The following is a 14,835-nucleotide window of genomic DNA, read 5'->3' as shown; positions in this document are numbered from 1 at the left end:
AGCGCGTTCAGAGGCCGCTTCAGCTCTCCCCAGTGCCTTCCAGGTTCCCCAGCAAAACATGCATAAGGTTAATTGTTTTGCCAATCTGAATGAAAAGCTATTATTGCCAGCGTATAATACTTGATTTGGCAAACTTGCTGCTGCACAGTTTTTGCTACAATAGGTGAACTTACTCTGCACCCAACCTAACCAACCCTCTGAACTGGTCTTGCGTAGAACCAGTTATTCAGACCCTGCTTTGGGTTTACCATGATTGCTTGACAGGGTGACACTCTTCTCTGAGAGTTGCTTCTGTGAAATATGCTATGTTGCAGCAGGTGGATGGACTGTCAAAATACAGGGTTGAAGGAACATCACCACTTGGTTGCCTCGCTCACTCAAACATGCGTTCTCTGTTGTGCACTTTTCTACTCTGGCTCTGCAAAGTAAACTTTCTATTTACCTCATGCAGCAAAGGATTCTGTTGCCTGTCTCCAGTTGAGAGCACCTGGGTAGAAGGGGTTTAGAAAGATTCATCTTTGCTTGGTAGCTGGTTTGCTTTAAGGTGAAAGCCGCCTAAGATGCTACATGGAACAGAAAATGAATTGGCTTGGATTTCCTAGGGGCTTTTTTTGCCTCTAACTATACAAAACTGTTTTCTCTCCATATAGGCCATTGTTAAAAAGAAACTGCTGGGTCAGAAGGACCACTGCTATGGCCAGATAGGTGGTCTTTTCCGGGGCAGAAGAAGGAAAAACATGCAACTAATATGCACTGCTAAATGCCATTCTCCATCATTAAACCTCAGTCCTGGGAGTCTCTACCCAAGTAAATACTTAAGTCACTGAGTAATCTGTCTGAATCATATTAGCAAGATAATGTAGGACCAGGCCTTTGTATTATGTCAAAACCTGCTTTTTTGCTCCTAAGAATATTTGCAAATTGGCTCATGAACACTTTTATGTATGCCTATCATTTTACATTCTTATTAGTATAAGAGGAAATAGCAAATATGAAGCAACTTGATAAAAATCACTTTTATCAGTTCCTTACACATTCCTCACGCTGACTGACTCAACCCAGCTTTGAAGACATAATCAGTTAAAAAATAAAAACTTAGTACATGAGCATGCATTCCTGTTTACAGTGTGTTGGATCATGTCACAAAGTCAGCAGAAGCAGCCATGACTGGACTGCCAGCCCTGTATTATTTCCAATGGGAAATGTTTTTCAGGCTTTGTGAGTTTTATTCCTTTAACTGAAACTGACTCAGATTCATTTTAAGGCAGTAGAAAAATATTAATCATTGCTGAGAACCCAAAATCTAATGTGCAGGAGCCATTTCTTCAAATTCAGCTTGTGTTTATATTTTCACTGTCCAGTATATAGGCATCTAACAACTGGGTGTAGCACCCAGGATGGATGCACTTCGTTGCTCATACCCACAATACTAATATTCATATGACAAGCATTGCAAACCTCCTTGGAGTGGTTTGCTGCTGTTAAATTTTTTTAAAATGAAAAAGAAGATTAGCAGATCTGCTTTTCATTTGGCTCAACAGTAAAAAAAAAAAAAAAGGTTTATTTGATTAGATGAAAACGGATGTCTTCCATGCGGTAATTTCCCTTTAAAATTGAACCTCTAGTTGCACTTTGTGGAATGAACCATTTGCATAGTTACATAGCATAACAATATAAGGGAAGACTGATCTTAGCCTGCATAACTTAACTTACTGCATTAGCCATGATGTTATTCATCCTATTGATTTAAGAGTGATTGCTTGTGTTAAGGAAAAAAGAACCGCACAAAAGATAGAAATACTTATTTTTGTTGCTGAAATTGCAGCTTATAAAAAGTTTTTTGACCAGCTGCACATGAGTAGCTGGTTTGCAGGTTTGTATTCAAAGACTCACTCCTGAGAGCAGCTAAGCATCTACAACTTCAGTTGAAATTAATGGGTGTTTAGTACATCTTTGAAAAGGAGAAGAAAGTATTTTTTCTGGGGAAAATTACTGTGAAGGGATGCACAGCTACTTGCTGTTAAAAATGTCACAGATTTTTAAGAACTGAAGTACAGCTGATGTTATGCCCCCCCTCAGTTGGCTGTGTGTGCAGTAGAAAGAATATATTATTATTATAGGTGGAAGAAACTTCTTAGCTCCATGAACAAACCCACTAGCAGATTTGCTCATTAACTTATTGGCATCACATGTCCATTTTACATGATCAGTAGAAGTGAAAGGATTAGTCCTCTCTTAGGAAGGAGTATAAGTTAAAGGATGAGGAGAAGGTCATTTGGCTGCCCTCAGATAAGAAAGGAACTGCTAATACTTGACGACTTCTACACATAGTTATGAAAATTAGGGAGCATAAAATAATAGGTGATACCAGATGGTTCTTAAGTTTACCTCATAAAATAATTTTGATAAGTGTTTATAAATATTTAAGGGCCCAGTACTACCAACCTTTACGCAAATTATTTTTTCTAATGCAAAAAACCCTACATAATTCAGCGAGACTGTTTGTGAGTAACGGTTATTCATACAAATAAGACTTTACAGGGTTGGATCCTTAAAAATTTATAAACTAACAAAATATTTCAATGGCTAAATTAAAGAATCATCTGGTACCATCTATTCCTTTAAGCTTCCCAGATACTAATAACTTTGTACAAAAATCAGCGAAGAATACCACTTCTTCCAGTGCTGAGGTAAATTGAGTGCCTTTCTCGTTACCCATTAACTAATATTCCTTTTACTAGAGGATCAATTATTTTCATAGCCAACAATGGTATGAAATTCATATTCTAGATGTAGGTACATTAAAGAACTAAACCTCGCAACAGCCTTACCTCCAGAAGCATGTGCTTAGGAGTTTAGAGGGAATATTTCTTCTGTTCATGGGCCAGAGTGTGATTTTTTTGTAGAGGACAGTGCAAAGATGTGTCAGCAGCACATTCTCCTTAGGATTACTCCATGCTCAAAGGGAGGACACATGCAGGGCCCACAGCAGTAGTCTGCGTTGAGCCACAAGAGCAGCAAAAAGCATGACATTTTGTATCCTGGGAATGCTAAAAGCAACACAAAGTACAGTGTTCACGCTATAGCTGTATTCCTAAATTGGATACCTACTTCTGCTGTCTCTCTAGGCTTGATGGTGCCAACAGTTTTCATGCTCCTCTCAGCCCACAGGTACTGCCACTGCACGTATAGGTGATGAGGTTTTGCCCCAAGAAGATTAATAATGGAGAAAAGCCATCTTTGCAGAGGGCCGGTACAAATCCTTTGTGTCTCTTAATCTCGCTTAAGCCCTGTGGTAGCAATGTGCAGACCATCTTGATTTCTAAGCACTGCTATTCTCACAAGGGTTTGAGGACTGGGCCTTAAACACTCCCTTCAAGAAGTACCAGTAGCTTCTGTTTTCCAGTATTTGGCAGGTTCTGTCATTTTGAAAGATCTCGCTACTTTTGCGCATAGTCCCTTTTCTACATAGTGAAGAGTTGCACTGTATTATAGAGGAGAGTTTCTGTTTTAAATAACAGAAAATCCTTAGACTGTCAATAATTCATTAGTTCTGAAAGAGAAACAGCGGTTGTAAATAAGGTCAACTAGATCAGCTCATACTCCACCTAGCTCTGATTTAGAGAAAAATATAAGCAGGGAAGTATATTTTTCTGCTATGTGCCATCCGTTACTTGAAATTGGTGTTTTGGGCTGCTCACAAAATAGCATGCATTTCTGGGATACTTAAATATTAGAAAAAGAACCGGAGAATAAGTATATTTAATGCTAGTCAAAACAGGTTAGTGGAAGTTAGGTCTTGTCAGACACACTTGTTGTGGAATTTTTGGTTATTTAGAAGATTTATATAAAAGATTACAGGTCTGCATGAGAAAAGCAGCTGTATTGATAGGATGTACTTGGATTTCTGCAAGGCAGTTGACTTAATATCACATGACATTTTGATTTCAAGTCTTGCATTACATGGATTTAACAGGTCACCCAGTATGAGGATTAAGAAGTATCTCACTGACAAATTTCAAAATGTAGTCTTTTAATGGTGAGGTTTCATTCAATGTGGGGATCTTTCCCAACAGAATCAGAAACAATCTTCACCTAATACTATTTTATATTGTTTTCAGCAGTCCAGGCCATGAGATAAAATCTTTGCTTTAAAGGCTTGCATATGACACAATGTATTTTAGCACAGTAAATAAAGAAGATATATTACTTCTGCAGTGATTTGATTTGGCTAAATGATCACTGTCCAACAAGCAGCACACTAAATTCATTTTACTACAGTCAAATGCATATTAATACCTCTGGGAACCAAAAGCTTGTAGGAATGGGCACTGTCTCAGAGAACAGAGACTCAGGGAATGATAAAAAGCGATTACCCTAGATAATCACCCCTAACATGAGATCTCAGTGCAATGCTGTGGAAAGGACTCAGCACAGCCCTTGTGTGTTTCCAAAATATCAAGCACAGTTCTGGTGCCTGCATTTTAAAGAAGATGAGAAAATATTGGAGAAAATCCAAATATTTTGCAAGTCAAGCACAAGTCTTGAGATGGGAGGCTTAAAGAGCTGGACATATTCCACTTACTCAAGAAAAGGTTGAGAGGATACAGGGAAAAGGTAACAGATAGCGGAGAGCTTTTTCACTTTTGCTGACAAAAGCACAACTAAATCCAGTGACTGGAAGTTTAAGGTTAGATGTAATCAACCTTGAAATCAGATGCAATTTTCTAGCAGTAAAGGTAATTAAACTCTGTAAGAGCTTACGAAGGGAGGTGGTGCACTCACCATTGCTTGATCTTGTCTTAAAAACTGGCTGTCTTTCTTAAATACAGGCTTTACTTCAGCTTCTGGGACAACTTCTAATGGACAGAGCAGCCTCAAACAGGGAGGGAAGGAGGGTCACATCAGGGTAGATCCCCTGGTGATCACTCTAGCCCTACATCCATTAGAATGATGCATCTGTGCAACTTCTTCCATTATGGCTGAAACAAGATGGCTTGAATTACACCCTGCCCACTCAGACATTTGCAGGTTGGCATTAAGATAATGAGTATAATCAAATCCCATACTGAGAGCTCCAGTTGGCTGCCTACAGCAGTGAGGAAGAATCCCTTCTCCACTCCTCCCAGAGGATATTTGGCCTTATACATTCTGCAGTAGAAGTTTCTGCCTTCCCTTGAAGCATGTATTATTTATTTTGCTGTAGCGAGGAAGAGAGTAAACCAATGCAGAAAATTATTTTAGACATCTGATGCTTGGGTCTGAATTAAGCCAAGTCCAGGAGCAGTAGAGATTTTTCTAGCTCAGATTGGCAAGGATGGTGGATTTCTTGCATGGATTGTTTCTGTGATTATCTGGGCATTGTCACGCCTAATCAGTTCTCAAGTATTGCAGGGATCTCAGGTACTGCTTTAGACACATACCAGTTTGGTTTCTCAAGGACTAAAATACTATGGGCTAATGAAAGTAATTGTCTCAACCTTGAGGTACATGTACAACACTTAATAGCCTCTGATACAAAGGACATCAGACTAGACAATCTGATGATCTCTCTTGGCCTTAAATTGTGAGGAAATGTAAAGCCTGTACATAACATAATAACAGTCCCTACTTTTCCAGGGCTTCCAGGAATACAGGTAGTTTACACCATGAGTCACAAGCGCCAAACAGTCTCCAGTACCACTGGTCAGGGAGAGACAAACCCATGGAGAATTCAAAAACAAAGCAACTCCTGACAAAATTTTAAAAAGACGCCAACACAAAATACTGCCATTTGCTTGCAGGTCTTTGCCTTGCATGCGTGGAAAGAAATTCTCAGAGGTACCTGCCTTTAGTAGGAGAGACCTAGCGTCACAGCTTCTGCCATCCGTAGTCCCTTCCTGCCTACGCTGATAGGACAGGACTGCAGGACAGCCAGACAGCTTGCTCATGGAGAAGCCCCGCTCAGAGCAGGTTTCTGAAGACTTCCAGCCCTAAGCTATTAGATGTTTCATCTTTGTGACAGGTGAGGGTGCTCAGCATCCCTGTGTGAGAACTCGGATATTTAACACCCCCTCTGGCAAAACATTCACAAAGGCACCATGGTGTTTTGGTATGGTTGCGAGGTGCAAGTGGCTCCATCCAGAAAATCATTACTGAATAAACATAAATCAGCTGTTCCTCTATGTAGACTAACATAACTAGTGATAACTTGTTTTTAACCTCTTACCCAGAGAGTCATAGAAAGGAATGAATGAAAACCAACTCAGACTGGTGAAACAAGACAGAAAACACATGTATGTGTATTATACCAGTATAGATGCACATCTCCATGACTTACTGCCTCTGAATAATATACTTATGAGTGTTGTATTAATCACTAATAAGTGTAATGAATAGTGTGACACTGCAAATTGTTCATAAACAAAATGAATAAACCATGGTATTCTAGATCCCCAAAATGTTTGCACCTGGCAGCTTACAAGAGCACAGTAGGTATAGCTTCATATAATGCTTATCATCACAGAACTGTGGATACTTTTTGTTGCTGCAGAGTAGGACGAAAGGATACATTATAGCCTCAGCTCATCAAGATATTCTTCTTGGTTTAGATTTATGACAGGTTTCTCTTAAACTACAGTTTTATTTAAGGAATGGGCTTGTCTCATTGAGTGTATGTACAGGTTTTCATTTACATGAGGTTTTTCCTGCATTTTCATTTTCCTGCAAATGAGGTTTTCCAAACAAATCCTCTATTGCATAATTCTTGCTGTAATTTTTAATACCCAAAAGGAAAAAAAAAAAAAGTTTGCATAAAGAATAATTGTTTATGATGGGACATATAAGAAGCAACCAGCACTATCCCAGAAGCAGTCTGCAGGGTGTCTGGGCGGAAAATGAGAAAATTTGGTGGATTTATTATCTTCCTGAAACAGAAGAAAAAGAGATTTTAAAAAAGTAATCCAGCAACAACTAACAATAACATAACAGGTATTCATTCCAGCCATCTGAGACTTGGACATCTGAGACACTGTTCAGAGGATATTGAAGATATTTCTTACTTTATGCACAATATCGTGAGGACTTACAAAAACTCAACTGCTCTGGAAGAACTCACATGGTACCGAGGATCTGTTATCTTGAGTCTTTCAAAATAATCAACTTGATTGATTAGGTTTTAGGTTGAAATTTTTTTAATTATGTCTATTGTTATATAGTCTATTATTGTTATATAGAAAACTGTTAGCCAAATTCACTGGGTTATTGTGCATATTTACTGAATGTGCATGTTTTGCCATATATTTACACGCTATTTTACATGAATAGAAAGAGAAGTATGATGTGCCCCAAAGAACCTGCCAACCTAAGATCCTGATCCTGCAGGTATTTATACATCTGCTCAATATTATGCACCAGGAGTACTGCCATTGACTTCAACTGAGCCTTTTAAAGGATTTAAAGTTAATTCTGTGCCTAAGTCTTTTGCTGAGTGACACTTTTAACAATACCTACGGACACACTGGGAAAACAGAATATATAGGTTAAATGATTTCTCATGCTTACGCACATAGTTTCCACCTAGGTAAAATGGGAAGGTATATGCAATTTACTTTCAAAGTAGCTCTTGCTCACAAGATGGAAAATGCTGTATAAAAGCTGTTATTAGATCGCTATTTTTTTTCCTGCAGCCAGTTGGTTGAAAAAAAGTACTTTCATCTTCCATGAAATTTTCTTGCAAGGCAATTATGTTATGGTCTAATAACAGGTACTGCAGGGGAAATGACATGATCTGTAGTAATATACATATATATATATATATCTCCTATGTGTGAAGATTTCCTTCTCTTCACATATATCAGATATCGGACGTCCCTTGTTATTACTGTTCTTTGGTGCTGGACATCAGAGAGGACCAAGATTGAAACCCTAACAAGATGTGCATTTTTCCCCCTTCATAAACTAAACTCTGAAGAGAAGCTGGCGGACATTTAACATAGTCTGTGATTCTCATAATTATTCTTCAACAGTTTCCTTTTTAGGAGAATTCCATAGAAGACAGTCCAATGTGAACCCCCCATTGAATTAAGCTTTGCCAGTGCAACCAGGATGGAGAAGCACCATGAAAGAACCAGAGGTCCTGGGAAAATGAAAAGCATGAACACTCTCTCTCGGGTTTTTAGGAAGCGGGACAAGTTTGACTTTCTGCAAAGAAGCCTACTAAGGGATTTTTTGTTACAAGGCACTGATCTTAGGCAAATTGCCAAAGCTGATGTTACTGACTCTTAATAGATACATAGTGATCCACAAGAGCAACTGTAAAACAAAAGAAAAGAAGAAGATCAAGTAAGCAGAACCATTTGAAACATAATTGCCTCCTTCCTTCTGGCTGTCAATAAAATCAGACTTTTTTGCTCTTGTTTAACTAGTTAAGTGCACAAATTCTGACTAGAGTTCTTGTTAACTATTATGCTGAAAGGCACTAAAAGCTGTCATCCAGACTGTGTTTAACCTGAATAAACATTAGACCCCACTTAGAATCAGTGGTCTGCCAAGAACTCTTTCAGGCTTAGTGGAGTATCTGAAACTGTTAGTCAAAACCGATCATTAATCGGAGGAGAGTAATTGCCCCAGATGCCCAACAGGCCAGAGAAAATTCATCACAGGTGCAGGGTTTTTCTGGTTGTAGGGAATGAGCCTGGTCACAAGGTTTGTCTAAGCTGTCTCCCTCTCTGAAAAACAGCTGGAGGTTAGACCCTCTTTATGTTGCTATTATATTTTAAGGGAGCCAATTATCCTGTGGCATATTCATTTAAATTCATTTAAATTGTAAACAGGTCAACAGGATTAGACCAAGGATTTGGCCTGACTCTTGTCAGTTTGGGGGAAACAATGAGACGAGGTCCCCAAATAATACTGCTGCCAGCTACCGACTTGGTTCACTAAGAGAACAGTCTTGTGATGATAGTCATATTAAAAGTGCGTAAAATCATTAGAATTAATTTTAAAATGGTCTCTGGGAAGCAGCTGCGCAGGGACTTAGAGGAAGAGAATGAGAGAGAGAGAAAAGTGAGGACATTAAAACGGGCTGATTAATAAAATATGAATACAGACAAAGCTGTGCAGCTGGGGTTTTACACTAGCATTTAAAAATAGCCATACATATTATTCTGCCTCTGGACCTGTATCACTTTAAACCTTATAGAAACATATTAAAATTACTCAGAGCGACCATTTTGAAAAGCTCCCTAGAGTTATGCATGATAATTAAAAAGAGGTTCATTGTAAATCCTTCTGTCTAGTTCAACAGCACTATCTGCTTAGAGACAACCCTCAGAGGGCAAAGTCGCAGCCTTGATCTGGCAAAATTATTGTCCAGTGATGATGCATTGTTTGTGCTTACAGAAATACAGCATGAGCACAGTAGCAACGGATCTTATATATGGATGCTACACTGTCAGGAGAAAACCATCAACTACATCATTGTTTATACTAATGAGACATTTCTGAAATAGCATTATTTGTCTAAAACCGAGGACAGATCAATTTCAAAAGTCAAGGAGAACAGGTAAGAGAAGAGTCAGCTGTACTTCAATTTTCCATTTTATGACAAATATCATTCTCTAGATCATACAGAAGCATTATGAAAATAAGTATAAAAATTAATTTGGGGGAGATGAATGGTTGAAAACATTTGGGTGGTAAGATCTCTGTGTATGTATGAGTTCAGAAGATCACGATCTTAGAAATAATATGATTCAGTAAAAAACAGGGTGGAAAGAAATCCTTTAATTCATCTGGAACCGTATGCTGAAAAAAAAAAAGAGAACTGAATTTGAAGTTCTTATTAGTCATCACTGAGGCAAGACATGTATCTGTACCTGACCTACAAAGAAGCAGATTTTTAAAGCAGCGTACCACTGTTCCCTGTTGGGCATGTAAAACTGCGCTGCGTTTTGGAATAGCACCCACCCTGATGCAGAGGGCTGGCACAGGCCTGTGCAATTTTCTTCCATTTAAGCCTTCAAGACAGAACTGAAGTGAGATGTTGATCTTTTCTTCACCCTAAACTCAAGGAGTGATTTTTCATCCTATTCCTTTTTTCCTGTCCCTTATATTCATGTGCAAGAAGGGGTTGGGCAGCACTTCCTACATTTGCTGAGGAATCTCCTCGTGGAGAGGCTGTGTGCACAAATATTGTGTGTGCTTTCAAGGGTGAGTCAAAATGTGGCCCCTCTTACCACAGAACAGTAATGAAACAACATGCTCGTTTTTATGAGAGATGAATAGGCCCTTCCATGCTTCTTACAGTTTAGTTTGAATTGTTGCTTTCATTATGAATCTATTAGTTCAGGGTTTTAACAGAGCCAAGCAGCTCTGCTTCGGGCTACTGTTTGGCACACACCACCACCAGTACAAGAGTAATGGTTTATTTGGACATTTTAATAAAATTCAATATCTCAACTATTGCCAGGCTCAAAGACAAGCAAAAGTGCATGTGGAGGTTTTCAGATTTTACAAACTGTATTCAGATCATACAAGGCATCTTTGCCTTTAAAAACTAACTACACAAAAAGATGAGTTCCTAATTTGAGGTAATTGCCTTGCCAAATTAGGTGAAAAACATATTACAATATTGGCTGACATATTAATGGGTAAAAATAATGTCCAGAGATAGCACAGTAAACAATTAAATCTCCATGGAATTTGGTTTTAAATATCTGTTGATGACTGAATAACAACAATGTGAGTCATCTGACATGGTGGGGTATAATGATGAACTGCACGCTGTGCTCCTTTGTAAGGTGTTTTGAGATGTGTCAAAGAACGCATGCTTCACACCTAAGTACATGTAATTGTTACTGATTAAGAAAGATATAATTCAGTAACAAACTAAACATTTTTTGGTCATTACAGATCTTCAAAGAACAAATCTTCTAAGGTACTAATTAAGCCTAAAATTATTTCAGGAAAGAGTATTTTGAAAACTGTTGCAATATACATGTAAGAAACATCATATACTGCATACACTTGACTGGAAATGTGTTTTCCCTTCTTTTCTTTTCTGTGGCAGTTGTCCTCTACATTTTCAGAACTGAGAATGAAGTATATTGGGAGCTGTAATGCTAAAAGCCTTGCAACTGAAAATTTTAATTTAGAGGCTTTGAATCAAATGATTGCATGACTCGGGAAACTCGTGATAGGTGTATACTCCTTAACCACAATACCGCTTGTTCAGAGTCGGTCTAGGTCCCAGGTGACCAAACAGGCTTTGCACTGGAATCACCGGCCTGGGCTCTAAGCAGCCACTTCTCCACATTGCAAATGAGCGGTCACAGCTTGGGGCTATTGCACGATCATCCTCCCAGTCTCAACAAAAGCAGAGTAGTGAAGAACACCGGGTAACCCTCTCATAAGCCATGCTTACCCATTGCTCATTTATGCAACCCTTCAAACTATGTCATTTGTGGCTACTACAAAGTATGCATGTGCTAACCACTTAAGTATTCCTGGGCAGACTTTGCACTAAAGCTGTCCTGGCTCCCATGCCATCAGCAGCGCCCAAGCTAGCTACTTTAAAGCTAAAGTGGCTCTGTCTACGTGAGCTACAGCCACTGTGAACAGCCCTATGCTCTCACTAATGCCCAGGGTCTAGCATGTCCTGCTTGCTGCCCCTAAGTCATCAGGGGCTGCTCGTCCGTAGGGACAGCAGGCAGAAAGAGACAAAGGAAGCATTTCAGTTGTCTTTCTGGAACATGATGGTGATGTGTCAAGATCAGGGTCATGTTGGAGCAAAAGAAGGTAGCAAGGCTGCACATTTTCTTCCTCTTCTTTGGAACAAATAGAGAACTATAAAACTATCTCAGTTCCACTGACTTCAGGAAAGCTATGAGAGTCTATACCAGTATCTGCAACTGGTAGCTTTCATAAGCATTGAAACACATGCACAAAAACACTGCAGTTGTGTTTTAGAGGTATTATTATTGAAAAAGGTAGCATATGTTTTATGAAACAGCACCATCTCTGCTGGCTGCATACCTTACAGTTCCTTTTGCTGCAGATGGCTAGCAGGGCTGTACTGCACCATGCGTGGACACGCGCTCTGCTCTTGTATCCCCCCAAACAACATGTGGGATGAAGGAAAAGGAACTGCTCCAGCTCCAATTTTTCAAAATGTATCTACCTTCAAATCTCTTTGGCATTCACAAACAGGCTCCCTTACAAATGCCTGGCAATTATACTCATACCTATTTTTAGAGTTGTCTAACACACTTCAAAAAGCAGCAAGGAATGCAAAAAAACCAGGACTACCATGTGTCACTTTCTTAAAAAAACAACACTTGAGTTGCCATGTCTTACTACTTTACTGCTTGTAAGATGGGTGGTGTCATCCTTGAGATTTTTCCAGGCGCTGATTCTAGTGAAATTTAGTCTCTCAAACTATATTTATTTCAGTTTCTTGGGAATGGGGAACCAGGAAATGGTGGAAAAAGAAAAACACACTGTTGGACAGACGATGGAATATTTGAGAAACATTAGCTCTGTGATACACTTGCTTGGGACAAGTGTATGACCTGGGAAGCAATACCTTGTGCTGTAATGTCTTACACGACATGAAGCCCAAAAAGGCTGCTGAAAGAGTGTGACACTGCACCACAGTTTAACAAGGATTATTGCATTTTGACTATTTCTCCTATAGGGATGGAGACTCCCCGTATTTAACACACAATGCGTTGTGCTCTCTGTAGACTTCTTGATAATTATAAACATGGTTTCATAGATACCCCCCAAAAGTGCTTGTAGTCCGATCATTAATATTGGTTTTACATATACCATATTTTAAAAAACTACATTTCAGTGTAATCAGCACAGGTGAAGGAACACTTGGAATTACCTGTGGCAACCTCAGTCTTTTTTGGCCCTGTTAAAATATACTTTGGGATAGTCCAGAGAGTCTCCCCCTCTAAGTGAGCATAGGATGAGGAATAGCTGTTCTGCATCTGTGGAAATTCATGGGATTTTGATTATATGAGAGGAGAGGACCAACTAGGAAATGAAAATAGGTCTGTAATGCAGGGGAGGTACTTGGGAGGAATCCTTAATTTTTATGCTATCCTGGATGATAACAGAGCTGGGCCATCATTTCCAGCTGTTCTGGGATATATCACAATGAACAGAGATTAGCCATTATTATTCAGCATCTGCTTCAGTGTCCTCAATATCCTATAAAATTCTGAGCTTTACCTAATTGGGCTAGAAGGAGAAACAAACCAATAAATCTATTTTTATTATGATTATGTTATACCAGTCTGGGAGTAAATGAATGTTAAATATAATGCCTGGGAATACTAGCTAATCATCTTCCAATCATAAGAGTAGGTATTAAGAAGCAGACTGGGGTATAGAATTTTTGTTCAAAAAGATTCTTTTTCTTAATCTTATAGCAATTATAGCTATTTATTATTAGTCATTAGTACCACCCATCACCACCAGGGCCAGAGGTTGACAGTGTAGTTGAAGCAATGCTTAGCCCCTTTCTTACACAGAGCAGCAATAGAAAATGCATTATACCAATGCTCCAAAACCAGTGTTGGTTTCCAGTAAGCTTCCTGATGGGACTAAAGGGGTCAGCTTTAACGTAGTATGCCCTAAATGGTTTGGGATTTGAGAAAAGCCCTTCACTTCCATGTCCTAGTGCCCCTGGGGACATCAGCAGAGATTCAGTGTACCCTCTGAAGGTAGGGTACGCCCCAAAGGGAGGTGCTGGCTGAAATCCTCTGTAGTAGGTTTAGATCTTGCTCTCAGCCATGAGCTTTGTTAATATTTGAGGCATCCTGCTCTGTGCTCACTTTCCCCCTCGCAGTTAAGGCAGGGTGGGTTGCAGGATGTGCATTTATAAGCAGCTTTCTTCTATACTTACCCTGTGAATTTTTATTACTGATGTTGGGATAGGTGCTTTGACCTATTTTTGGAACTGGACATGTAGACATGTATTCTGAAACTGTGAATCTAAATAATAACCATGCGTGATTAGGAGAAAGAATGAGGACTGCAGAAGAAAAAAAAAAAACAGCTGCTACTTAGTAGACTCCTTGTCTCTATCCTCAGTGGTTGAAATTGAATCACCTGGCAGGAGACCTATGCTGTGGAGAGCTGCGCTGGCACGTAGGCAGCCGTATGGCAAGGTGCCTGGCGTCCAGGCAATTGATCTCTCCTTGCTACCAACTGCATCCACGAGCTGGCCTCGGCCCAGGGGTGTAAGGAACACACTCACTCCCAAAATCCAAACTGACAGAAGCCTGTGGTCTAGCAACAACCAACCTTAGTCGACGTTATACCATATACTCATGTACAGAGGCACAACTTTCCATTTTTGGCTGGGTCACTGTCCTATTTGACATGTCTCATCACAGGCAAAGACATGTTCTGGCTGAATTAGGCAGATGCAGGTGGCCTGGGATCATCTTTGCACCTTCCCTCACTCTTTTCTCAACAATAACTTCTTGTGGGTAGGGTTCTGTAAGACGCTGTTACTACTTATAAATAGCACCGTAAGTAGAACGGATACTGGGATACTAGCTACACAAGGAGCAGTCCTGAACAACCATTTTAGGTTTATAGCAGAGAAGGAAGAAGGTTTTGAAAATTTTCTGTCACTGAATATTGGGATCTCTCTTTTCCAAAGTCTAATCGTGGCATACTATAGCACAAGCTTCCTTGGAAATGCTGCTGAGAAGACAGCTGAGGATGGATGCCTCTCTGCGCATACCATGATAATAGCTGCATACAAAAGCATAAACACATTACAGCTTGCATATTTACAACATTTAAATTCACTGACCTTGCATTTCTAGAAAA

This window comes from Aptenodytes forsteri, unplaced genomic scaffold, assembly GCF_000699145.1.
Source record: "Aptenodytes forsteri isolate BGI_AS27 unplaced genomic scaffold, ASM69914v1 Scaffold9, whole genome shotgun sequence".
NCBI lineage: Eukaryota > Metazoa > Chordata > Aves > Sphenisciformes > Spheniscidae > Aptenodytes > Aptenodytes forsteri.
This window is presented reverse-complemented; position numbering follows the sequence as displayed.